Below are 27690 nucleotides of genomic sequence, written 5' to 3'. Positions count from 1 at the left end.
AACATTCACAACAGAATCACATCTATATAAATTACTACAGCAAACAATACAGCTTAAATATAGCTTTGTAATTTTTTTTTTTCCATTTAAACTTTTAAAAAATAAAAATAATCCTAATTCTGATGCATTAAAATACAATGAAAGCATCATTCCGGACCTTCATTACAACTCCCTTCGGCATTCTGTCCCCTGCTGGTCAGTAAACCTTGCAGATCAAAGTCCAAAGAAATCCAGTGCAATCTGGGCCAGGAATAAGATACTACTTTTTCCAGATGTTCTCTCCTTAATTTGAAGCTAATTCAAAACAAACAGATCAGTGCCTTTTCAGATTTTTCTCCTAAAAGTTAAGACTAAACATCACACAACGTAGTAGCCACTATGACTGTTGCATTCTGGTATGGTGAAATGTTTATGTTTCTATACATCACAGCTTTTTTTCTGCTCGCCCCCCCCCCCCCTTTTTTCACACACTCAGAGGAGCAGACAACTAAAGAGTCTTTCACAAACCTAAAACAGAACTGCTGAATACGAGATGCACATCATCGCCCTGTTATGCAAGGTCACCAGCCCTGTACACTTCCAACATACAGAATATGCCATTAGCATACCCTGTCACTTTACACACAGGCCTATTTGATATATAGAAATATCTGAATATGATGCCTAAACAAAACAGGTTGCTTAAAGAAACAGAACAATTACAACATTCGTTTACAGAGTGGGGTGAAATGGCACGGTCCAGGCCACGGAAATGAGCTGCGTAGTGCGACAGCCCGTCCGGATACATTCCTATTTGTGGAGCGCTGCCCAGCGATCAGGACGTACGGCCACTGGAAAAGGCTTCAGACAGGCCTTGGGCCGTGGTGCTGTTCTGGGGCCAGTTACCGAAGGCTCATCTGAGACATGAGACTGCAGCTTTCAGCCACGGAGGTGACCTTTACATACCGATGAAGAGACGATGGCACCATGACCCAGCCTACGTTCCGCTAAGCTGTGTCCTCCCAGGACTGCCGCGTTGGAAGAGAACATTGGGTAGGTGGACGCAAGCTATGCTGCGGGCGTCAGAGGGGGAAGAGCGCCACCTGGCCGAAGCCGCTGCCCACACCTGCGCCGAGCACTTAACGGCAGAAGCGAAGCCCGCGTGGGCCGCAGGTCATGGCGCAAGCCCAGACCTCTGACCTTTGTCTTCCACAGAGCAGGTTCTGTCAGTGACAGAGCAGGAGTTGGAACGTGCTGTGCTGTATGGACTTAACCATTGATCAGATTGTGTGAGAATCCATGAACGCAACGCCTGGCAGCTGGAACAGTGTGGAGGTGAAGTGTGCATGTGTGTGCGCGCAGCATGCGTGAGGCCACAGTAATGAAACTCACAGTCGCTCACAGTGCCGGGGGTGGGGGGTGGGTGTATACGCATCTTACTACAGCAGAGGTGCCTCCTAACGGGCAGTACAAGCTAAGGACACACACAAACACACCTACAACTTCAACTGCCTTTTAGATGCCAGCAAGAGTATAACAATGATCACACGCTGGGATTCTCCCAGTTGCCATTTGGGTGGCTGAGCACTGAGCGACAGGTGTTGACCTCGTCAGGTCTCCAGCGCAAGTAAAACGGTAAAAACGAACCAGATGGAAAAACTAGGAGAATTCAAAGAGAAGGGAGGCCCATCGTAACAGTAGAAGAGAGGGCCCTGCTGGTCCTGCGTCCCCCCGCCGTGCCCAGGCTCAGCTCTTGGCCCTGGGTTGTCCGCCCCCGTCCTCGGGGTCCCGCCGTCTCCCTGGGCCCCCTCCAGACAGCCTCTCCTCTTCTTCAGTGGCAGGCAGCAACAGGCCAGTGTTTGCAGGGGGCCCCCGCATGGTCCCACATCTCCTCATGTTCTCTACCAGCCTCTCCCTCTCTCCCCCTCCCTCCCACAGGCTCATCCGCACATGCACGGAACTGCCCTGCTCCCCGGGTCTTCAGCCAAGAAGATCTGATGAGCGCTTACGCAGGGACGCTCCAGGAGCCAGCAGAGAGTGGGGAGGCACACGCATCAGGACTTCAGGACGCGCGGCTAACGCCCTCGCACGGAGCAGGAGGGCAGAGAGGCCTTGCCTGTGAAGCACAGACAGCAGGTTCGGCTCCACCCACGTTGACGTAATGCATAGATGGGAATCGCGGTGAAGCAGACATGCGAGCGTCGTGGGCACACGAGTACTGCCAGGCTGAGCAAGGAAAAGACACGGGTGCGTGGGACCGGCAACGCTGTGTCATTTCAAAAAAGTTTAGCAGCTCCTGAAGCACAAGAGCTCTGTGCCTTATCCAAGTCCACTGTATACTCTGCTGTATCCAATCGGTGCGCTAACTGAGGCTGGGAAAACTAAAAGCATTTTACATTATTCATAAGTTCTACTGCAAAAAAACAAACAAACAAAAAACCTCCACAACAACAACAAAAAAACCCCAATAATAAATACAAAAGCAAAACAACAACACAGAAGACAAGAGCTGGGAAAACAGCAGCTCTCCCTGCAGTGGGAAAAGCACACAAGGGGCGACGTAACCGGCAACAAGTTGAGCAGCTCCCAAAGTGTTCTGTACGTACCAAGCCACCATGCTGCAGAGGCGGAGGAGATAAAGGGCTTTAGAACCACTGTGCAGAACCACTGCCCTGCGGTTGTTCATGAAATAAAGGACCACTTAGGAGCGCGTGTGTGTGTGTGTGTGTGTTTGGGTGGGGAGGTGGAGGTGTTGATGTTCACAGGAGAACAGTCCGAGTCGGTCGCTGAGTGGGAGCAGAGGCCGGCTGAGCGCGGCGCGAGACGGCGCTTGCGTGCGCAGGCGTGTGCCTCAGCACTCCAGGGGCAACAGGAAGCAGCGTCTGCAGTCCACGGCTTTGGGGCTGGGCGGGTGAGCCCTCTGCCTCCTCAGCTCGTCACGGCCCAGAGAGCCACTCAGCCGCGTATAGGCTGCCTTATACTTCTTATCAAAAGCAGCTAGGGAGCAAGGGGAACACACACACACAGAAACACCAGTAAGCATTACACACACACACACACGCACACACACGCGCACACACACACACGCGCACACGCGCACACACACACACAAACAAAAACGGCTAGAATTATGTACAGAAATGATTCCATGTGCAGCACTGGTACCTACCAACGTGGTCTTTGCCCATAGCAGCAAGAGTGAGAAAAAGAAATTCCCTGTACAAACTCCTATGACAAGAAAGAAAAGCCAAATGGTGCCCGTTATGTGTCTGAACAGGTGTGAAGGTCCTGGCTATAATGCTATTAATATTCAGTACCAAAACTGCGCAGTGCATTGTGAATCATTCCAGCAAGCTGAACCTTTAAATCATCACATTTACGTTCCACTCTCTGACTGACCTCAACGCACACATGAGCCAACTTCCTGCCTGCTTAGCAGACAACACCCTGCAGCAGCAAGCACTGTTCCTCACCTCTGCACCCGGGGGGTGCCAGCTTGCTTGGCGACAGTGTCCAAGAACAGCGTGACAGCCTTGTGTACCTCGTTCATGCCCACACAGCGCAGGACTTCCTCCAGGAAGCTCAGGGTGAAGGGGTGGTTGTGCCTACGCCAGCTGTAGTTACGCATTGGCACGCCACCTGGAGGGGGGTCACAGGAGCAGCTGGTCTAAGAAAGTGTCACGGTCATCTTCACATGAACCTCATTCTATTGAGCAGCTTAGCTGACACTTTAATGAATAATTGTGAATTGAGTTTTATGACACATTCTTGAAGGACATTTGACATATTAAATTCCACGTGGAGAACCCTGGTGGAGGTTCACGGTATAGTGAGTCTGCATGAGCAGGAATGCACTCACTGTGGATTCTCCAGAGCATGTAGAGAGGGGGCCACTGATCTGTATCAGGCATCAAAGTGTCCCACAGTAACCTCACTCTTACTGAAGTGCTCTCTGAACTCTGACACACACACACACACACACCACATCTATATGTTACAACATCACAATATATTTTGTAATGATACTTACATTGTCTTGTGGACTAAGATCTGTCTAACAGTCAGTGTGTGTAGGCGTGTGTCCTGTACCTGTGAGAACTGTGCCGCCAGCGGCGATGCGCGCACCAGTTGCAGCAGGTTACTGGGAAGGCCAAGGCGGGTGAAATACCACACCAGGTTCCAGAAGAGGATGGAGTGGCTGTCCACCAGCTGGACCTGAGAGAGAACACCCTCTCCCTCATTCTCCAGCAGACTCTCCAGCTCCTTACGCAGCACCAGAGGGCTCAGGTATGCCACAGTCACCTGAGGAGTGCCACCCAAAGATGAGCTCTGTACACACACACAATCACAGAGTCGATCAAAACAAAAACAAACAAGAAAAAAAAACAAAAAACTGTCTACAGCAGAGAAGCTGGTAAAGTCTTACTAAGGTATTGCTGCTGTTCTCGGAGTATGTGCTGGTCTCTGAACAGGAGTCGTGCTCAATCCCACCATTATACAAGTGCTGCGAGAAGCCATCTTGACCACCAGGGGGCCTCATTGCACTCTCCACCTCATCCTCCATGTTCCAGTTACTGCGTTCAAGGCTGCATACAGGAAAGGAGGATGTCCACACAGACACAGGGATCCAATGAGCTCAGAAGAGCTTGCTCTCAGCAGTAGCTTTAGAACAAATGCTCCAGACCCCATGCTTTTCATTCTCTGGCTCAGTTTTAGTCTGACCCTCAGCTGTATCAGCCTGTTCGAAGTTTTGTCTTCGGGTCTTAACCTGAATGCTGAATGTTGTGCCATGTTTTCCTATCACTGGGCCAACCAAGTTTTCAAATGATGCACCCGATACTGGTGCATTACGGTCATCAACAACCTCCCTGCTGCTTACAGGGTGCTGACCTAATTTTGATGGAAAAATGCACAAGCTGCTATAATAGAGATGACGAACTGAAACCGAACATTACAAAATAAAAAGTTTATTTGACCACAAAGGCGAAGACGACCAACAAACTAAGCAGTTTAAGTTTTATGAAGAATTTGAACATTCCATTCTATTGGGATATTACGTTTAGTGTCAGCCCCATGTTACTAGAGTAGCCAAACTCAAACCATATGAACATGTCACAACTAGAGACAGTAAGACTTTCAGCTTGGTCCTGACTAACTGGAGCACTGGTATGTAAGGAAATTATGTATGTATGTTTGTCTGACATGATAGTCTCTACCAATAAAGCAATCAATCCATTTGTCACTTTTCGTATTCTGAAGCGATGCCAGTTCTGCAGTGGTGACTGTGTGCGTGGGAAACGTCACCTGCTCACAGGCCCTAAGTCGCAGATCTCAGCGTTGAGCAGAGGCACAAAGCTGGCTGAGCAGAACGGGCAGGTGGAGTTGAGATTGGAGTCGTCTGACGTCCAGCCGGCCATGATCTCCTCATCGTACACCAGAGTGTTACAGCTCCGGCACAGCGTGCAACTGGACATCAACACCTGCAGAGTCGCATCATCAGAAACTCGAGCAGTCCCACTGGAGGATTCTAGCACTTTGACTTCTAGTGACATGAATGTTACAAGAGTTCATGACGCAACATGAAGAAAACAAGCCAGAAAAGATCTTGGCAGAGAAAAAAGGGAAGATCTGCATAAAAGACGTAGGCACTTCTTAAAAAATAGATTACCTCAAGCCCCACCCCTTCCTGTGCAGAATCCCATGACTTCCTGAGTGAAAAAGCAGAGCTTGGAGGATCTGCAAGATCGACGTCACTCCCTACCGACAAGGAGCTCTGGAGAAAGAAACAGAACGAGACCATGATTTAGCCTAACCTGGTTGGTTTTTAAAGATCCCGCAGGGCATGTCGTTTTGCCTAAAGCACACAGCCCCACGTGGATGCTGCCTGCTCCTCACCTCTGAGGTGGCGTTGTACAGGCGCTCTTTGGCCTTCAACAGGCTCTCGGCCACCTGCACTTTGCGCGACGACCTCTGTTCCGACGTTTTGCGCGAGGGGCCGTTAGCGCCGGGCCGGCGGTCATCCATGCTGGCAGCCCGCCGCGCGGAGGCCCGGTGACGCGTGGGCGTGAGCAGCTGCTGCAGTTTACCGGCGAGCCCACGGCTCGGAGATGAAACATTGTTGTAGTTCTCGTCCACCACCTTCCGGTTCAGAGTCTCCCGCAGTTCCACAGGCCTGGTGGTGATAAGGGGGTTGGAACGGAGCAGGAATTGCATACTCGCGCTCGGCAAATCACTTTTATTCTTCCCTTGGTTTTTCCAAAAAACAACCGCATGGACATATTAATGGACACACCAACATATTCTGAGTTTATATTCTGTTTGTGTTTTCAGATGCATTTTACTTTGAATGACTCCCTCACCACGGCTGCATTTAAATCTGTGCTGCACGTTGCATATCATTTTATTTTCTCTGATGTTTTGCATTTTTTTTCGTCATTTTTCTTTTATTATTTCCAGTGTGGAATTAATAACAATAGTTTTAAAAAGAGCTTCGAGAACGAACTATGAAATTTCTCATCACACCGAACACCAGTAAAGCTACTGTGACCTCCTGATCTGAGCGTACCTGCCGTCCCTTTCGGCATGCTGGCATCTGCAGTCGGTCTCTTGCTCGGAGAACTCCTTGTAAAAGTTGGACAGGCAGACCTCACTGCGCTGCACCAGGACACGGTCAGTAGGGGGCAGTAGAGAGGAGGCAGCGTCCCGAGGGTTGACAGGAGGCTTGCGAGAGGCAGTGCCATTCTTGCTTGCACTCTGGACAATGGCTTGCCTAGATAACTTGGACTCTGAACAAAACAGCAAGCAGACAAGTACACAAGAATAAACAGTACATCGCTTAGTGTTGAGTTCTATTGAATCCTTACAGACCACCTGTGACTGTGCTGGACACAGTAGATGCTCTCGATGCATCTGCACTACATATGTGTGAGTTCACCTAAGACCTGTCACACAGACAGGCTCCTCTCGCTGTCTGACACTTTTCTGATACTTTTCAGTAGACCGGTCAAGCTCTCTGTCTCTCCTCTGAGAGCATTTACTAAGTGCAGGCTGCAGTTCCTCTAATAAGGTTAAAAGACACAAAGTCTTTTTTATTTAATTATGAAGTGTTTCAGTATGTCGCTGAACAAGGAGGATCCATGGATCTTGCACTCTTGGATCCTTTCATCTGTCAGGCTTATGCTTGACAGAGAATCATAAGCTTTCCTTTATGGCATTTTGGACCATACAGATGTACATCCTTCACTAAAGCTACACTGGGACATTCTCAGTCTTGGACAGCTGCCTGACGCCTCACGGCACTCTCCTACACCTGCTGGGCTGAGGACACTGGAGCATTCTACCATGCTACAAAGATCAGCAGTCCTACTGAGAGCTAACCATAGTTTTCATCCTAGAAGAGTCCTGTTCCTCCACCAGTCAGAAGGAATGAAACAGAATTCCATTTACATAACTGTGGATTTAAGAATTCTGGGAGAGATCAGTAAGAGCATCTGCTGTGCTTGGAACCGTCTTTGGTAGTCACATTCATAATTAACGTTTGACTTTACAGAAAGCAATAAAGATGATAAGACAATAATTCTTTGGCTGTTGCTTACTGTCAACTTGCATACTGCTGAGACTGTTGCTTTTAATGAAGGGACCAGTCAGTGATTCGTGGCTTGAGCTTTCACTCAAACCGCTCCAGCTGGTTTGACGAACTAGAGTGGAGTGGGGGCGGAGATTGGAGTTGTAGTCACCTACAATTTAAACAGCTGTCAAACGCTCAGCAGCGACCACGGACGTGCATGCGACGCTCCGCGACGGCCGACGAGCTCGGGGCGCACAAACCTCGCCTGGAGCTGACGGAGCCGCTCTTCTGTCGGTGTTTGATGGGCTGTCTGAACTGCGCCACCGCCAAGAGGACGTTGCGAAGCTTAGCCCAGCGAAGACGGCCCCCCTGATTAGTGGACGGCCACTTGCTCTCCAGCACGGCCTGCGGGCGAGAGGAAGCGAAGAAGCATGGGGCGTGACGGCTCCGAACGGACAGGGGGTGGGGGTGGTGCGGAGATGACTCGCAAGTCTTTGTAAGAGTCTGAGCGGCGGGCCGTCAGAGGGACCCGTCCCTGTGGGGTGGACTGACCTTGTTGTAGTATCCATACGTGATGGTGTTGGGAGTGATCCCTGCTTTCTTCATCTCCAGCAGGACCCTGACCGCCAGTACAGGCTGCCCGTACTGCCCGCACAACTGCATCAGGATGCGGTAGCACACCTACGGTGCACGGAGTCAAATTACCCGACGGAAATCACTTCACAAATACACGCGCGCACAGATAGGCGACTGAATAACCGTTATGCAGCTAGGGCGTGACCGAACCCCGCAGAGTATGGGGACAAAGCTGGAGACGAATAATTAAACCATTCCAACTATAATTCCGACCGCCCGGCCATCTGCCAAGTTAGCGTGCCGTTTTGTTCGCATGGAATCCATCAATTTCTGAAACAAACACCGCGGCCCGCGAGGCCGACCTCTGCGGCGGTACGTGCCAGGCCGCTGTAGAAAACACATCTGCGGGAAGCAGAAAGTTCAAGGGGCTAGACCCTGCGCGTCTTCTCTCCGCTCTCCAGGAGACACGATAAAGGGTGCGCCATGCACATCCGGATAAGGAGACCAGACTCCCGGCCAGCGGCGACGACAAAGCCTTACCTCGTCTGGCAGCACCACCTTGCGCGTTTCCATGTGCTTCAGCACCTCGTAGGCCGCGTGCAGCGCGCGCACCTTGGCGCTCTCCGCCCGCACGAACGTGGGCAGGTAGATGAACCACAGGCCGTAGCAGTGGCCCAGAAGACACTTGGACCACATGTCCGGCACTGCCGAGTACTTCTGCGCCCGTTTCTGGGCCAGCTTGATCTCCTGCGGCGTGGCGGAAGACAAAAAAGCAGACGCTGTGATATATGGCTCCAAGTATGGAGGATGGCTTCAGGATCAGGCCCAGATAACAGGTCACTGTTTGAAGCAAAGTCTGGTGAGAGAAGGTCCTTTGGGGTGTGTGTGGGCTTCCCAGATATACAGGTAAATCCATATCGGTAATTAATGATATCAAAGATGAAACTACAATAAGAAAGCTGACTGATGGTGTCAGTTTTATTAGTTATGAGACAAGAATGTGGATTAAACATATTAAACAGGCACAGCAGTTATGCTGTCTAGTATCATCATACAAATACACAAATCTGATTACAATCCAGCACAGAGCATAAAGGAACATTCTGACTAGATGCAAGAATCATCGTCAGACTAGAAGCTCACTTCAGACATCACACACACACAAAAAGGTCAAATACGGAATACAGCATAAATGTAAAAATGGCTAACAAAAAAAAAAAAAAAAAAAAAAAAAGGCCCCAAGTCTACTTCCTCATTCAGGGCAAAGAGCTGAAAGTTTCATGTTTGAGTAAGAGCTTCAATGCATCACATCCGCAGATTTTATTCTGTACAATATATCTAACTAGACCTTGCACTCTTAAAAAACAAAGGATTTCTCTGATGTCTGGCTATTTAATGTTTCCTTGTAAGATTGTCCAAATTTGTACAAACTGCATATTTATGCTCTGCAAATCACTCTTTTATGGAAAAACCAAGAGAAGACCAAAACAACCACATGGACATATTAAGGCATACACCACATATTCTGAGTTTGAGTCTGTGCTGTATGTTGCATATGATTTTGTTTCCTGTGTGATTTCTCTTTTGTTTTGCATTTCTTATTATTAAGTTACATTTGCTTGCTTTGATGGTCACCTGTTGGCCAGAAATGTACCTAAATGTACCTTGAAGGCAATGACGTTTATGCATGGGTACCTTTATCTGTTCTGCAATTACACATTCTGAGTACAGTATGCAAGAGTGCCTTGGTAAGAAATGATCTATTAGCATCCAGCGCTTTACTGATTCTCTATGCCAGCATGCCAAGAAGTTTCTCTTTTACCATTTCACAGACCTGAAGGCATCGTGCTTCTAAAGAGGGTTGAGGCATGTGATATTCCAATTGGTCATATTTCATGAAAAGCATTACATAAAAGCCAAGTGTAGAAAAATATAATAACAATGAGGGAATAAATCATATATTCACATTGCTCAGGTCTGTCCTAATATCTACATATTTGCAGTAAAGGAAACATATGATTGGCTGTGGGTTCAGTGAGACGTACCTGTTTGGTGCGACGAGGGGCAGGACTACTGGGAGCACTTCCTTTGGCAGGAGTGCGGAGCTGGTCCTGGGGACGGTCAAACAACTCGGGCTGCAGTATAGGAAATGTCTCATAACTTCTCACACACGCGCACACACACACACACACACACACACACACACACACACACACACACACACACACACACACACACAATAACACAGGATGTATTAAGGAATTCTAAGTGTGTGTAAAGCCCAGCTGGAGACAGCAAGCTTGTGTGTGAGTGTGGAGCAGAGGTCACCTGTAGAGCGCAGGACACTCTGAGCCATCAGCTTCCTGAGGTTCCTCTGGGGGCATTATAAACACCGTGTGCTCCCCGCTGTGTGCCTCATCCAGATCTATCAACCTTACTTCCTCTGGCTTCTCCACATCCACCTACACAGGGGAAGGAGGGGGGAGAGAGAGAGAGAGAGAGAGAGAGAGAGAGAAAGAAGGGAGTAAAAACAAGTACAGGGAGACATACTGCTCCAATTATACAAGAATGCTTAAGTTGCAGAAAACAACCAGAAAACAACGAGATATTTGAAACGATCAAATCCAGGTAGCGCTCAGACCTTCTGAACACATTCGTCGAAGAACTCAAGGCAGGCATGTCTGTCGCTGACGAAGGAGCACTCCTCTATGAACTGCGTGAACATCTGAGTCTTGGTGAGCTGCGAGTAAAACCTCTGCTGCGTGCGCTCTCGAGACTTCAGGAAGCCTGAGGACAGAACATGGCGCAGGAGAGCACATCAGCTCGGGGGGCCTGTCCATGCAGGTTCCTCGTGCGAGGCATTTTACAGGACGCTGGCGGACCGCCGACTCACGGGGGAACGCGTTAGCCGAACGGAGGACGCGTCTGTATCTCGCGTCCGGGCAGCCCTGCGATTTTACCGACCTGAGCCAGCCCAGTTACCGGACCGGAGAGTTTAACTGGGCGCGGCAAGCACGCTAAACTTTGCTGTGCCCAGTCTGACGTTTACAGGTGGGCGCGCAGAAACACGGCTGCCGGCGGAGGAGCGCACCCTGCAGGTTGAAGAGGGAGCTGCAGTCAGTGGTTCGGTCAGAGGGCGCCTGCGTGATGGGCAGGAGGAAGGAGCGGTAGCCTCTCAGCAGGCAGCTCATGAAGCGCAGGAAGGCTTCTCGGATCTCCAGCTCCAGCTGCTTCTGACGGCCGTAGATCAGGTCGTAGTCCGTCAGCAAGAACTCCAGGGTTGCCTCCTCCTCACCAGGGGTGCAGACTGGAGAGAGACAGAGAGAGAGAGAGACAGAGAGAGAGAGAGAGAGAGAGAGAGAGAGAGAGAGAGAGAGAGAGAGGGAAAGGTTGAAGCCACTGGACAATTAAGAGTTATCCATCCCATAGTGTGGATTTGTAGGTGTCTTCACACTCACATTTCTCCAAAGTCTTGTGCAGGTTTGTAAGGGAGTTGAGCAGGATTTTCCCATATTTCCTGGGCAGAGACCTCCATGACAAGGGCTTCTTGTCTTCGGAGCTAATGGAATGTGTGCGTTAGCCGGGTTGTTTGCATGAGAAGCAGCGCGTGTGATTTAGTGTTGATGTGCCGCAGTCGGTTCCCGCGGCAGAACTCACTGGAAAATGGTATTGGTGTCGAGGTCCACGCACACCACGTCTGAGGGTGGGTCATACAGGTCAAAGTAGCTGGAATGAACGCCCACGATGAAGGGCATAGGGGCACACAGGACGTCAGCCAAGCGCAGCGGGCAGAGCGGGATATACGGGCAGTGCCAACGCAAAGGAAACGTCATCTGGGGGGATTGGGAGGTGGGGTTGCACAGGGAGAGGAGATGCTTTGGAAAGGGAAGAGAAGACAGCGAATCGATTCTGCAGGAATCACCGAACGAGCCAGAACAAAACTCCAAGGCCAACTGAGACATGCCAAAACAGTGCGGTGTAAAGTAACATTATCTCTCTCTCACACACACACACACACACACCTTACTACGTAGAAGAGCAACTGTTATAGCAGCCCAGTTTCGGTTCATACCAAACCATGTGGGGGAAGGGGAGAGAGAGAGAGAGAGAGCGAGAGAGAGAGAGAGAGACTGTGTGTGGTGTGAGATACGGAGGCTCCTGACCGACACCAGCGCCTCGCTGACCGAGGTGAGCACATCGGGCCGGAGGGAGTGCAGCAGCAGCTTGTGCTCGGTGAGGACGGCCAGCAGCAGGGCACACGCGCTCTCCGCTCCCAGGTTCTGCAGCAGCTTCACGAAGCTGGCACCGCTGTGGGCACAGAACATGCAGCGCTCACGCAACGCTCACAGCCGTGCTTGCGTGCATTACTGCAGCTCTACCACCTTGGGAGGTCACGTGAGCACATGGCTGCTTTTTTTCCCCCCCTCAAGAGAGTGCATTAAACTTTTAACGCCGATTTGACTGAGAAGGTTTAAAAGCGGAACTGATCAACAAATCAACAATGAAAAGGTCGACGTCAGCCCAGACCTCCAGCAAACCCACAGACGGCCTCGCTGTAGGCCTCAGGCGGGCGTGGCGGGCTTACCTCAGCGGTAACGGCGAGGACACCGGCTGGCACAGCAGGAGGTTGTCGTACGGCGACAGCTGCAGAGAGTCGGGAACAGTTCAAAACGCACAGCCGGCGAATCGAAACGGCTCACCCCGGCCATGCCGTGATTCCCTCCCCAATTACACAAGCCAACCGATTCACTTCGGCTCTAACAGACAGATCTGATTCCAATTAGAGCCAAATACGTTAAGATCACCCGTAACGATCACAGCGGGTATGGCAGCGTTGTACTGATTATACCCTGGAACTCCCTGTTACCCTGTAACTCCACTGTGTGGACGTGGGCAGTAATCCCATCAGAGCCCTGTGGAGGCAGTGAGGGGATTAGTCACACACCTACAGCATCGCTCCGGGAACACGGGGCAGCGAAGAGAGACGCAAAGCATCCGAGGACGAGAGAGACGCACACTGCGGCTAATACAAATATACGGTGTCATGCATATCTTAAGTGCGCATGGGCAGGGCCGTGTGAGCGAGCAGCTCCCAGCACACAGACGCATGCATTACACCACGTGCGCCGGGTCCCCTAGCGAGATGTGCGGCGTGTCTCACCTGGACCAGTATGCGGGGGCGCTGGGGAGAGGGGAAAGGTACGTTGTGCATGAAGCTGGAGATATGCCTGCAGACAGAGAGAGAGAGAGGGAGAGAGAGAGAGAGAGACAGAGAGAGAGACAGAGAGGAGAGAGAGAGACAGAGACAGAGAGAGAGACAGAGAGAGAGAGAGAGACAGAGAGAGAGAGAGAGAGAGAGAGAGACAGAGAGAGAGACAGAGAGAGAGAGAGAGAGAGAGAGAGAGAGAGAGAGAGAGAGAGAGACAGAGACAGAGACAGAGACAGAGAGAGAGAGAGAGGGGAGAGAGAGAGGAGAGAGAGAGAGAGAGAGAGACAGAGAGAGAGAGAGAGAGAGAGAGAGAGAGAGAGAGAGAGAGAGAGAGAGAGAGAGGGGAGCGAGTGGGTGAATGAGTGAGAAAGTGATGGCAGCCTAAGATTAAAGCTGAGTGCCGGCTGTACTGCAGGGGTCTGCACCATCACTACATTATGCTCACATGCCGCGTGCAGGGACCCGAGTGCAACTGTGCCGGACGCAGCGTCTAGTTTTCTTGCAGGCACGGCACCTGGTCGTCAAAGCTGGTCCACACTCACTTTTCGATGGGCAGCACGTGGGGCCCGGAGATGGAGTAGCGATAGACGAAGGTGAGGAACTTCTGGAAGACGGTGAAGAAGGGCCAGTGCGAGAGCACACACACGCTCTTCTTCACCTGCACGGTGCGGCCGGGGATTGGCTGGCGGTCCACCACGCTGAGCAAGCCCAGGCACGCCCGCTGCCTGTCGGACAGCGCTTCGCGCGGGTACAGCTCGTAGAACTGGATGGCGGCGCCATAGACCTGGGGGGGGGGGGGGGTCAGAGAGAGAGAGAGAGAGAGATGAAGTGGATTCGCACCCAGGCTGTGGGGAGAAAGATGGGAATGGGGCAAAGCAGAGCATGCGGGGCTGGACGAGAGGAGAGCTTTTGGGGTAACAAAGGTACTGGAATAAAGACGGGTGGGGGTGGGGCAGGTGGAAGAGAGCAATGGAGGAGAGGAGAGGAGAGGCTGGGGCGTCTCACCTTGTCTCCAGAGGCGCTGGTGAGCACAAAGGTGGAGAAGACAGGAGTTGGTACTTGGTGTCGAGTGGCCAGCTCTCCACAGTTACACCCATGGGCAGGCAGAAGATCGGCACAGAGTCCGGCAGTGGGAACGACTCCAGGTCCTCTTCAGGGTATCGGCTGATCAGACCTGCAGGTCAGACAGACAGACAGACAGACAGACAGACAGACAGCGCTCAAGCAGATCACTCACTACCTAAAAGAGGTCCCCTGCCCTCAAAGACCTCAGAAACTTCCCCTGAAAGCACAGGTGGGAAAAACCAAACCCCGTGCTACTACGAATAGGAGTCGTCGTTCCTGATTCTGTCAATAATACAGGCTCACTTCCTCATCTGCGGCACCTGACCTGGAACACGTGCGCACTGCTGGGCTGCCACCATGACCGCAGCGGACACCCAGGACTCGAACCCAGGCCGACAGGAGGCAGACGCGAGCTCTGCCCGCCGGGAGCAGAGAGCCAGAGCAGCCGTTTATGGTTCTGTAGTGACACTCACCTGCCTCGTAGACCAGCGCGTTGGCCTTCGCCACAGCCCGCTTGTAGCAGAGATACAGCGCTGGGCCCCACTGCATAGCATACACACACAGACACACACACAGTCTTAGGGTGAAGTTTTGTTTTTTTTTAACAGGAAGGAACACACCACAGAAAAAGCAAAGGCAACAGCAATAGGTAGAAAGAGAAACAGAAAGTAGATTTGGTCAGAAGCCGAACCAACAGTGAGTGTGGAGGAGGGGGCAGACAGACAGACAGACAGACAGAGACACGGAATCGGGCATTCAGCGGAGAGCCCGTGGCCCGTACCATGCTGGTGTTCAGGTTCTTGTCCACCCTGCAGAAGGTGTGTGGGGCCGCCTCGCCCTTACTGGGCATGAGCAGCGAGATGTCCGTCACTCCCAGCGTGTTGAGGGCCTGCGAGTCGGGCGCGCGCCGGTACGTGAGGAAGGTCCTGTGCGTGGCGGGGCCTGTGGAGCTCAGGCTGGCCGTGCGGCTGTACGGGGTGGTCTCGACCACCAGCCAGCCCTGCCTCGCCGCCTCTCTGCCCTCGTACAGGACGCTGGATGTGGACAGGAGAGCGCGTTCACCAGGGCAAAAACCAAGACATGAACTCACAGCCAATCAGAAGCGCATCAGAGGAGTTGTGACGTCTGCGACGCCGGGGTCGCCGCCGGGTCGGCGAACGCCGGCCGTACCCTACCCCAGCTCCACAATGGGAGGCTTGTCGTGGCCGCGGCGGTAGCAGAGGAACATGTGGGGGTTGTTGAGCAGGCCGGCGCTCAGCTCGGCCGCGTGGCCGCCCAGCGTCTTCTCGATGCAGGTGAAGCCCTCGGGCACCTCCTCGCCCAGGCCGCGGGCGATCACGGCCAGGTCGGTGATGGGTTCCGCCGCGCGACCGCCCCTCTGCTGGCCCTCGTCGTCGGGCGGGGGAGAGTCGGCCCCCAGCCCCGCCACCACGAAGTAGTCCACCAGCTGAGGACATCGCTCCTCGGTCATGCCGCCTGTCTGCCCACCGCTGAAGGACGGACAGAAGAAGAGTGAGAGAAGGCAAAAAACAGAGGGAGCGGCGGGGAGGAGAATGGGAAAGAGGGAGGGAAGACGCAAACAATACGGCGTCTCATCAGGGCAGGAGGTTATGGTGCGTGGCCAGGGCTCTGAATGCTACCCGCTCTGCCAGAAATGTAGTCCAGAACACTCTTCTGCTCCGCAGACGTCGTGACTACCGTCTGTCTGAGTGTACATTAGATCACTGGAGGGGATCAAAGTAACGTGACCACAGTGACTAGCTGCTGAGAGTACGTTGGCACACTGTGAAAACCTTTACGTGACCCTCCCTCAGCGTGCGCGTCAGCTACCTCTCGGCTGTGTTCCTCTCTGACGGACGGACGGACGGACGGACGGCTGTCCCGAGGTTCATCCTGTACGCCTCCTCCAGCCCATCCTGTTGTGCCACACACGTGTAGGATGCGACCGTCGTCCAGGTCGTGACGTTTGCGCACGCGAACAGAGGCAGAAAACGTCACCACGCGCAGGATTACTGCAGCACGCAGCACCGTTACACACAGTAGAAAGGGTGCGCTCGAACGCGTGGTGTGAAACAAGAAGTGAAAACGCTAACCAACTCTTACTCCCTAACACGCAGGCTCACAGACCATCACTCTGTTCAACTCTACCACTTCAGATCTGCAGAACTATGTGGCTCATCATCATCATCATCATCATCTATGACGATGACGACAACAAAGAAATCACGGACTTTCAGGAATACGGATGCAAAGAAATGTGGCTAAAAGGAGCATGTAGTGGCTAAAAGGCAAATACAGTTGTGTTTAAAATAACAGCAATGCATTTTAAAAAGTGAACGATGCTCATAATTGAAGCTTTTATTTCCATACACACAAATGCTCTGAGAATGCTGAACGTTCTATTCCAGAGCAAAACATGAATTAAAATTCACCAAATGTGTTATTGCTTTGCAGAAAGTGAAAAAAGGGAATATTAGGCTGTTCAAAAAAATAGCAGTGTCTGCATTATTCTTTACAAACTCACATTTACTGTATAAACTGACAAATGCTTGAATATGTAGCTTTCCTGCGAATCACTAACCTAATATTTAGTTGTGTAACCAGGTATTCCAGCCCAGGACTATTGCACAACATTCCACAATTCCTCTGCATTTTGTGGTTTTTCCTCAGAAACAGCATTTGTTGCGTCACCCACAAGTTTCCTGCTGGATTAAGGTCTGAAGATTTGGCTGGCCACTGCATAACGTTAAATCTTGTTGGTCTGGAACCAAGATGTTGCGCGATTACTAGAGTGTTTAGGGTCACTGTCTTGTTGAAACACCCCTTTCAAGGCATTTCCTCTTTGGCATGAGACAATATAAACTCTTCAAGCAATATTCAACAAATGCACTGGTATGCAATAAACAGGCCCGACACCACAGCATGAGAAACATCCCCATATCATGCCGCTTGAACCACCGTGCTTGGGGTTTGAATTCAGTGTTTGGGGGGGTCGTCTACCAAACTGTCTGCGGCCCCTAGATTCAAAAAGAACAATCTTGCTTTCATCAGTCCACAAAATGTTGTGCCATTTCCCTTTAGGCTGGTCGATGCATTCTTTGGCAAAATGTAACCTCTTCAGCACACGTTGTTCTTGCAACAATGGGACTTTGCAGGGGCTTTTTGCCGATAGCTTGGCTTCACGTAGGCGTCTTCTCACTGATAGTATTCCCAGGGAACTTTAGACCTCCTTTGATCTCCCTGGAGCTGATCTGGCCATTTTTCGATCCATTCGAATGGTAGTTTTCCATTTTCTTCCACATCTTTCTGGTTTTGGTTGCCTTTTTAAAAGCATCTGAGATCATTTTAGCTGAGCAGCCCATCATTTTCTACACTTCTTTATACGTTTTCCCCTCTCCAATCACCTTTTTAATCAAAAGGTACGCTGTTCTTCTCAACAATGTCAGGAACGACCCATTTTCTTGGAGAGAAATGCACTATAACCAGTACGCCCAACATCTGCTGCTTTCACCCTTTAATCGGGGCCACCTGATTGACACCCTGTTCTTGTCACAGAATGAATGACCCCACTAATTGAACTTCGCACCGCTATTATTCAACATGCCCCTTTTAGTTAATTATTCAATTACACAGAATCAGCAGCATGCATGTCATGCCTGTCGGGTCTGTTGGATATATATATATTTTTATTACTCCACTATACCTACTTGGTTTTTTTTTGGTTTTTTTTTGCCCTGTAGAAATATAATTTCTACCAAAAACAGTGATGGGTCTGGTTAGTGATGTTGGACTGCTGTTATTTTGAACGCTAATGTAAAGGCACGTTTCAAAGGATTCCCAGTGTTACAGGTGTAGCTGTGGAGAATAAGATGAGGTTCTGGGCGTGCTTTGAAAGCGTGTGGACTGCGCTCGAAACAAGAATTCGGGCTGCCTGTACAAACGTTCACTGCAAAGTCTCTGCTACTGTAGGAAGTAAAGGAGTCTGGAACGAGAGCACAACTAGACTATGAGCAGCGAAGAGCAAAATTACACAACATTTTTTAAAAAGTCTATTATACATCTTATATATGTATTAATAGAATCTATTATTTGTGCACACCGATTATTTATTAGTGTGTTGTGAAAAAGTGGACTAAGGGTACATCTGTGACCTGGAGAATTCATGTCGCCTGGTGCCTGAAGCACTCACAGCAGCTACTGTGGTGTTGCTCTCAGAAAAAGCTGGCAATTTTTAACCTGCCGTTGAACATCTACCGACGTCAAGGTGGAGAATTCAAGTAGGCACCCAGAATGCAGCCCTGGTGACCCCCGTCTATATCTCGCTCCATCTTAGGCTGATACCAGTCTCACCGAATCTGTGCCATTTCATACCCAGCAAACTGCGTTTACGCTCAACTCAAACCAGACCCAAGTTCAGCCATAAGAACTAATCTCTAATCTGAACCTCAGTCACTAAAATAAGCACCAGGTGGTGTAGGAGGAGGGCATCGACGTCTGTATGGATTAGTCACAAGGACAATTTCAAAACTGCTGAAAAATTCATGTTCCACTGCGCGTTTACCTCAACACCTACTCCACACAGTTCAACTTCCCTTCTCATTAGAAAAGACTGGTTGCATGGCAACAAGCCGTGTAACAGAGCGGGCCGGGGTGCGCGCGGGTGGAGCCGAGTGCCCTTATGGGCAGTAGCGACGATGATGTTATTAGCAGACGCGAGAAGGAAACTCCAGTGATATGAGAGAGAGAGAGAGAGAGAGAGAGAGAGAGAGAGAGAGAGCCAGCCTCTCGGTACATCAGGACTTGATCAGTACACCGAAAACAAAACTCGTCAAGAATGGACTCTACGCTACAACAATCCACAGACTCAGAACTCTTAAAACTACCACCATGGTAAAACTCCAGAAGCCATAACTGTGAGTCAGAGTGATGAAATGGTGGCAAATTCTCCAAAATGAGCAGCTACTTTGTTTAAGGCTGTCTGGAATACGTAGATTATCAGCAAAGACATAGACTAGTTTGGTAGTTCTCAGTCTCATTTTCTCAAGTACACACTTTCACATTGCAGTTCTCCAAGCAGGTCAGTCAGTGCAATTAAGAAATACTTAAAACACTGCACACACTGCAAGCATCTTACAGCATCAAGTATCGCTGCCCCCAACAAGAGTCTTTGGTCAAGCAGCAGTGTGAGGTAAAGCCATAACACAGTAAAGCACGTCTAACATACAGAATGGTTTTTTGCACCTTCCAAACACTTCTGAGGATGACTGTGGTCCTGGCCTGACACGCCCAAAGCTGCCCTGCCTCACGTATTTACACAGGAAATGTCATGACTACCTTCCTCCTGCAAAACGGGCAGAATTTGCATGAAACAAGCTCATGTTCCTGTATGGTGTTCTAAATAAAGATGTAATTACCCTCTAATTAAATCTAACGTTCTGCACTTTAGGTCAAAGTCTCGCTTGTCAAGAGCAGCTTGGCTCTGGCTACACTAAAGTGTTTGCACACGACAATGGCATGTGAACAGATTTCTTCTTCCAGGATAATTTTCTTTTCCCCACATAATTTTAACATGTCATTTAAAAAAATTAATATGACTGCCATCAGATCTCAATGCCCTAAGCACACAACCCGGCCGAGTTACGTGCTCATGATTAGAAACGCCAGGACAGACTAAAAAGATAAATCCCTACCTCACTCTCACGGTTTTATTTCACATCCGAAGTGTGGGAGCCAAAACCACAGAAATCACGTCACTGTCCAGACACTGATGAACGCGCTACATGTCACGCAGTGGGTGCAGGGTTCTGAACTGTAGATCGATTACCAGGCAACTGTATTTGTGCACAGAGCATCAAGCCGAAAACTGTGCCTTGTACAAAGGTCAGCGTACGACTGCGGTTTCAGCTGCCGAAACGTTTTCTGCCTTTCCAGCGTCCAAAACCTCGCTGCCAAGCAAAGTGTCCGCTGTCTTGCGAACCTGCGTTAAAAACCAGCGTTGCGAGCGAGCATGGAGGTGATCAAAGCAACAGGCACAGGAAGCAGAGTGCACACCCAGAGCAACAGAAAGCAAGCAGCTGCAAACCGATGTGAAGTTCTCCAACTGAAGAACACACAAGTGGTTTCTAGTCAGGGTTCACATTTTATCTCTGGGTTCACACAAACGCCAAAACGCTTTTATTGTAATAGATGGCCTAGCCAAAGTGCGCATCGAGCCGTTGGGCTCGCTTTCCCTGTGCAACCTGCAGTCTCTTTTACGATCTGCTGTTAAGGGCACATGCTAACCTGGGCACATGCTGGACAAATTCTCCGACATGGAGACCAAGGTGTGAGGAGGGGATAAGAGCTCGTTAAAATGACGACGTGAAAAAGTGCTCGCTGTTGAGACCCTACAGCCTTCGATGTGGGCCCACCCACACGGGTCCTGGAGAACACGGGTCCTCCGCCCTGTGGCAGCGTGCACCTTTGTAGGGCAGCGTGCACCTTTGTAGGTCAGAGTGCAAACGCGGCACGTTCTGGCCTCGGTTTGCATCCATCTTCCAGGCATGCTGAACTCACTCAAAACAGCATCAGAATATAAATGTGGTGGGGGGTTTTTTTTGGGGGGGGGGGGCTCATTGGAGCCTTCTTCAGCTTGGATACAAATGTGGGTTCTCTCTGCTGCCTGAAAAAGTGAGGGAAACAGCAGAGTGACAGTGAAGCTATTCAGAGTGCACGCGCGCGCACGTACATGTGTGTGTGTGTGTGGGCGCATGCTAGTGTGAAGCCTTTAGGATATTTAAGAAGGACCGGAGGTTTCAGGATACCCGTGGCTTGACTGAGAGGGGGAGAGGGGAGAGAAAGCGTGAGAGAAAAAGACGAGACAGACCGACAGACAGAGACAAAGACAGAGAGTGTGTGTGTGGGGATGGCCGTGGCCAGTACTAGGTGAGCACGTCAGCAGCACTGACAATACTCTTCTTTGAGATCCACACACGTCCCACAATGCCTTACTGTGGCATGATCCGTCATGAGGGGACGCGGCCTACGTCTACGTGGTCCAGAAGCACGCTTCGAAGAACAGCCTTGCCTGAGGCAGCCCACGCCTTCGCCACTCGAAGGGCCAATCAACGCAAAGCCTGTTTAATGACCAACCAAACCGGCTTCATCTGCCATCAGAGCTGAACTGGCAGAAGGGCAAAGCCGAACGGTTTCGGGCATAACTAGGCGTCATATACGTATAATCAGTGAAAAGCAGACCATTAGCTTGTCGTTGAGAGCGAGTGTGCAGTTGGCCATATGTCCCATCTCTGTCAACACTGAGGGGGCTTCTTCAACCCGACCTCTCTATTTAAAGCCTGCTCAGAAATACACCAGTCAGTTACACAGGAACTCTCAGAAGGTGCGACAGATTTGACCACAGTGCTGGGCAGTTAAAAAAAATTCCAAGTCGCGTGATTAGGAAGCTTTATAGCACCATCAGTCCATATAGCACCATCAGCCACAGTGACGCTGATTAAACACATCGTCATACAGGCCTTAAGCTACATTACAAAGAAATTCAACTGAATGCCTCAGGAGAGCTTAACATGTTAGTTCAAATACGAGTGTGGGGTCATAAGAGATGTTACATCTGCTTTTGTTTCTTCAGCAAGAAGGTGGAATGAAGCAGAGGTGCTGCGCCGGGCCATGTAATGGGCACAGGCCGAGAGAAATGGCAGCATGACCCCGAAGCACAAGGCGGACGAGAGCACGACCCCCAGGCTGTGGCACAGTCAGAAACCACACATTTCCATTCAAACAAAGTCAAACAAAGAGCATAAGGCAGAACCCAAATGGAACAAAAAGCTTACAGCCCAAATTATTTCACATTATGAACCAACTCTGCACTTTATATTCCATCACCGTGTCAGGGAAACGAGAGGAATGTTGGGTAAATTTTAAAGTGTTTTCCTGATGATGTAGAATGTAAGCTTTTACCCTTACGTTCATACCACATAGTAATGCATCATGTCATTTTTCACTTTCTAATGTTGGCCTAGTACCAAAACTAGAGAGCGAAAAGGTTAAAATGCATTTCACTGGATTAGTAAACAAAAGAAAATGAATTCAACTAAAAGGTACTAATTTTTGTACATTAAATAATATCAGCCTCTGCATCTAGGCTATAACTCCAGTGTTGATATTTTACGTTGCTAAATGCTACAGATGCATCATGGTACCGTCATGGGCTAGCACTTCTGCATCTTTCAGCGTATACTACATGGACGTGTCCAGCTCAGCTCACCTTCGATCGAAAAAGGGACGACAGAGCTGATCGGCAACAGAGCAGAGAGGTGCATTCAGGGGAGACAGAAAGAGCGGGAAACGAGAGGAAATGAAGCGAAGGGGAAGAAGAGAGAGCAGAGGAGAGCTGGAGCAAGAGCAAACCCGCCAGCATGCGCGCGCACGAGAGAGAGAGCGTTTATTTTAAGCCATCTCCTGGATTGATTTTGTGCTGCACTAGTCAGCTTTCCTTCGGAAGACTCGGCGCAGGCCAAGTGCTGACACATTTAAGTGCCCATCCTCCAAACCATCCCGGACGCGAACGCTAAACTACAGGATCACGCGAAAAATGACAGCAGGAGGTCTGGCCTGCCAGGACCAAGGATGGACTCAAGGCCTGACCAAGCACGCAGGGCCTCATCACAAGCCAAGATAAGCAGACTCGATATGAAGCCTTGCGGTTCTCAGTGTTGCAATATTTCACCGACCTTCTCAGACTCGGATCGGATCATATCGGATTCTTAAGTACATGGAATCGGTGTCTGGTACTGGCAATGGGGCCAGGACTCCTGATGAGAACTTAGGATTGTCTGAAGCCCGCGTTATATACACAGCTATGCGGACACTGACCAAAACATGGCTCAAAAGAGTCAGGCAAATGCACAGAGCCCTGTGCTATAGCTACATCATAAATTATCAACATATGACTATTTAACTATAATATAAATCACACGTGACATTAATGAGGAGTGTACAGTATAGTTGTCCTGGCTTATGCACCTGGACGTTTCCCTTCCATGCTGTAACCACAGCTCGCCACGGCTCAGTTTTCATGGCCTTTTGTGACAATGCACGACTTCCTCATCCGAACGGTTCATGGTTAAATGTGTGCCTTGATGTTTATTTCCCCTCCCTCGCGCTCTTTTTTTAGATCCATCTAAGCGGTTTCAACAGGCTGAGCAAAGAGTCAGTTCCTCAAACTGTGTAAAAGTAACATTTCCAGCGCAGAGCTCGATCGAGACCCCACAGCATGAATGTGAGCTGGTCATCTTGAAACCTACAGCTTGCTGTGGGGTCAAGTGTTAATCCAGGAGAGGAGGGATCGGCTTCGGTCGGGCCCTGACCGGGTAGCCCCGGGTAAACGGGGTGTTGCGATAAACGGGCTCTGCTGTAGTGGTAAACTTCTCACCTGGACCCTGACAACATAGGCGAATGCACAGAAAAAAGAAAGACCGGAGCTGACGACATACTTTTCCCATTAACCACCACTGGGGCTGGGTAGCGACGGAAAACATGCAATAGTCTTAGGTAATCAGGATGCAAAACAAGGTAACTATTCTGTAACAGTTACAGAAAAAAGGCAGCAAGCAGATTAATGGTAGAGTTAAAAATCTGGTGATTATTAGCAGGATTCTATTACAATTTACAAGGATCACTCCCTTTTTAAAATTGTTTCTACTTGAGTGAATGGTTTCCGTAACAGGCAAAGCCTGCTTTAAATTAAAGGTTAAAAACATGTGCCGCATGTTGCGCTTTGGGTCTTTCGCTTCATTCCCTTGCAATCTGCGACTGACATGCAAGCACACCTGTGTCTGTGAGACCTTCCTGGTGTGATTCGTTCCTTTCTTTGCTTTCATTAACATATGACACAGTTTGAGTGCCGGTAGCCAAAATCTTTGTTTATTTGTTTATGCTGAAAATGTTTTCGATGTGAACGCGAGATGTTTTGTAGAATGCTGTGGGAAGGGAGATTTGTTTATATGGACAACTATTATGCATTTGCTGGGTTGTTTATGAGTCTGGGCAGAGCTTGTGGGAGCTTGTTGTTAGCCACTGTAGGGACCTGTGTTCTGAAACACTTTAGCAGTTAATGGGTTAAAGTAATCAGATTATGGTGTTTTAATATAGTAATCCTTTGGATTAGATTAAAGATACATTTAATAGGTAATCGGTAATCTGTAATGGAATACTGAAAGTAATAGGATTATGACAATTACGGTAAATTAAGGCAAAAATATACACTAACACTCCCCTTGGCATTCCTCTATGAAATACACCAACTTGAGACGACCTGTCCTACTGCCTCAGAGGTGGCACAGACAGGCCCTACGGACTGCTCACATTAATGACCCCGAACCTTTACGGTCCGTTATAACAAAAACTGCAACAAGCTGTCGTTTTGTAGATTGTGTGAGCGCACAACCTCACAACATTGCTCAGTATTTCCATTCACACTCACAGGATAAAGTTGATCGTGCACCATGCGAAGCTCACAACACTGACACAACCCAGCTAAGAATACCCGCAGTGATTACCTTACGGAAACTTTCTAGTTAGCGTCCAACGTGAAAACCGAATGTGGCATTCGGGATAGTCTGGAATAAAACTGATGCTAGGAAGGTGAAGGCCATGTAACTCCCAGATCATCGACTGTTATTCACCTGCACCAGTTACCTAATGCCATATTAGCTAGCCAGCAAGCACCTTACAGTAGTCAGCTAGCTAATCAAAGCACAAAATAGCTTTTCAAAATTCATGGGCTAATAATTTAGGTAGGACGCCACATGCGGTTATTGCAGAAATCCGACAAAACCGCCATTTGAACGTTATAGCATTAATACTAGCTAATATTACCTGACTGTACACCAAACACCAGTTCACACTCGCTGGCTCGTCTGCCAGCTAGCTAACCTCCCAAATCCAGCGGTTTAACGTTGTTGTTTAAAACATCGATTCGCTGTCCAAGTCAAGGGAAATTCGAGTTAATTTATTCACCATAGTAAATATAGCCATGGAAAAGGCATTTGCGCAAGCTAGCGGTCCAGGCTAACCTATCCTGCACCATCACCAGTACGAAGCTGGACATCGACACAGAACATTAAACGAGATGACACAGCTATCCGCCCTGCCCAAGTTACCCGACCACACACGGCCAAACGTGCCAAAACGCTTCGCTCTCTGACAGTTACTTACCAATTGACCTGTGCTGACAACTCTGACACCGTGGCGTAAATGACATCTCCGGGTAGATTTAGGTCGTGTTGAGAGCACGTAGGTCCATCACAGCAGGGCCGTAATCCAGACACAGCAGGGCTCGAGTAGTGAACTGCGAACGGGAGGCTGGGCTTTTCCCGTCAAGGTCTCACGGCGACGACGAGATGGTTTTTCTTGATGACACTGCACAACCAGTAGAGTTCCCAGGGTCGTCAGCCATCACGAAGTTAAATTTTTTATTTTTTTTTATTATTTTTTTTAAAAACCCAACACCGTAGTTCGCCAGCGCGTTTCTGGAAGGGGAGGTGCAGCTGTGGCGCAGAAAGGCGACACTGACGACTACTGGCATGGATGAGAAGCGGCCTGCCCGTGGAAATAAAGACTCCCTCCCAGCAGTGAGTGGTGATTAGTTAGAAGAAATGTACAAAGACAATCTTTTCGAAGGTTAACTAAAAATATACATAGCTGGCTATCTTTGTTGAAGAAAAAACAAACTAGTTCTCGTTAACATCTGTCAGCATTCAGGTCCTCGTTTCAAAAGTGTAGCCTCGAAGTTGACTTATCGAAATAATTTCAGTAGCCCTCTTGCACACATTCAATTAAATTCTTTATTTTATTTTTTTTTGTAAAATATCGTCATGATACAGTCTTAAAAATATTCTGTTAGAAGCACCTATGGTTTAGGTATATTATTTACAACAATGGTCGATTCCCTGGTTATCAAAATAATGAAAATTAAGAGTAACTTTTGTAAAGGTATGACAAATCAAATATTTAGTTTTTTTTTTTCTATATTCAAACTACAAATAAGCTACGAAACAATTACAGGCTCAAGCACAATGACACAGAAAATAACATTTAATCACGTCAAAAAACATGGCAATCTCTTCAGAGCACGATTTAGCTCCAAGCTGTTCAACAGCTACCTCTTGTGGCAGAAAATATAACTGCGTTTTAATTAACCTTGCAGCGGGTATTCATTTAATACATTGATGGCAAGTCCAAAGCTGATTCTACAGTGCAGATAGAAGTCAAAAGCGTGCATAAACCGTTACGCATGCATTTATAACATATGAAAATAGTTTTAAAAAATCTGTTCATACATTTCATTAAAATAACTTCCACAGTCTTGATCTAAAATCTTCCCAAACATTGTGTGGCTTTAGATAAAAAGAAATCTTTTTAATATCTGAAAATATAACTTAGTAACAAGCCTTAGTTGCTAAGACTGGGGGCAATACAGAGCATCCCTTTTCTTAATATCTAAACAGCCCAAGTGCCTCCCAACTCAGTCCTCTTGGTCTTTCATGTATTACAGAAGAGCACTCAACCATGTGCAAACAAATCTTGCAGCAAGACATGCAAAATTTAGATACAAGTTTCTGGCTGGGATTAGGCTCACAGGGACCAACATGGAACAGATAACTGGTGTCTGCAAGCTTGGTTGGGCATTACAGTTCTGGAGGGTACAGCTCTACTACACGCTATATCTTTATGACATTAGGATTTACTCCTATACTCATTAAATATACATCATGAGAAGCCTGGAAGGTTTGAGAACCTCCCGAAAATGCTATATCAAATGTAAATGAACTAATGTAGTGGGTAAAATCAGTTTTTCACCTGATCACTGTAGCAGCGACCTGCGCTGACTTTAACAAGCTTTCTTTGTGAAAGCTCCAGCCATCTTTTCATATCCATCTGCTGACAAATCATGCCTAAATGCACTCAAACGCAACTCAATAAGATTGTCTGATTTAATAATCGAGAAGTTAAGATGACCAGGGATGCTCTGTAGCACAAGGGGGAAGTGGACTCAGACTAGTAAGCACCAAAGGGGATAAGTGATGCAAACGAAGAAATGCCAGCTTCAGCTGACAAGCCCTTTGAATGACTACTCCTGATTTCCCACAATCAACTTTCTACACCCTGTTCTCAGCCACCATGTAATTCCATACATGAGTCTCTACTGCAACCGCCACGACATTTTTGATTAAGAGTGCATTATCCAATTACCTGAATTTAATTAAGTGGGCTTGAACTAAACATGGCCAAATGC

General features: G+C 48.9%; 1 pseudogene; it reads right to left on the bottom strand.

Annotated features, from left to right (window-relative positions):
* Window positions 1-244: 244 nt before the first annotated feature.
* LOC145655811 (DENN domain-containing protein 4B-like) lies at window positions 245-25959 on the bottom strand (annotated as a pseudogene).
* Window positions 25960-27690: the final 1731 nt, after the last annotated feature.

The sequence above is a fragment of the Electrophorus electricus genome, unplaced genomic scaffold (assembly GCF_041902795.1).
Source record: "Electrophorus electricus isolate QZ-2024a unplaced genomic scaffold, ASM4190279v1 Scaffold350, whole genome shotgun sequence".
Taxonomy (NCBI): Eukaryota; Metazoa; Chordata; class Actinopteri; order Gymnotiformes; family Gymnotidae; genus Electrophorus; species Electrophorus electricus.
The sequence above is the reverse complement of the archived record's forward strand: the minus strand, read 5'-3'. Positions and strand labels throughout refer to the sequence as shown.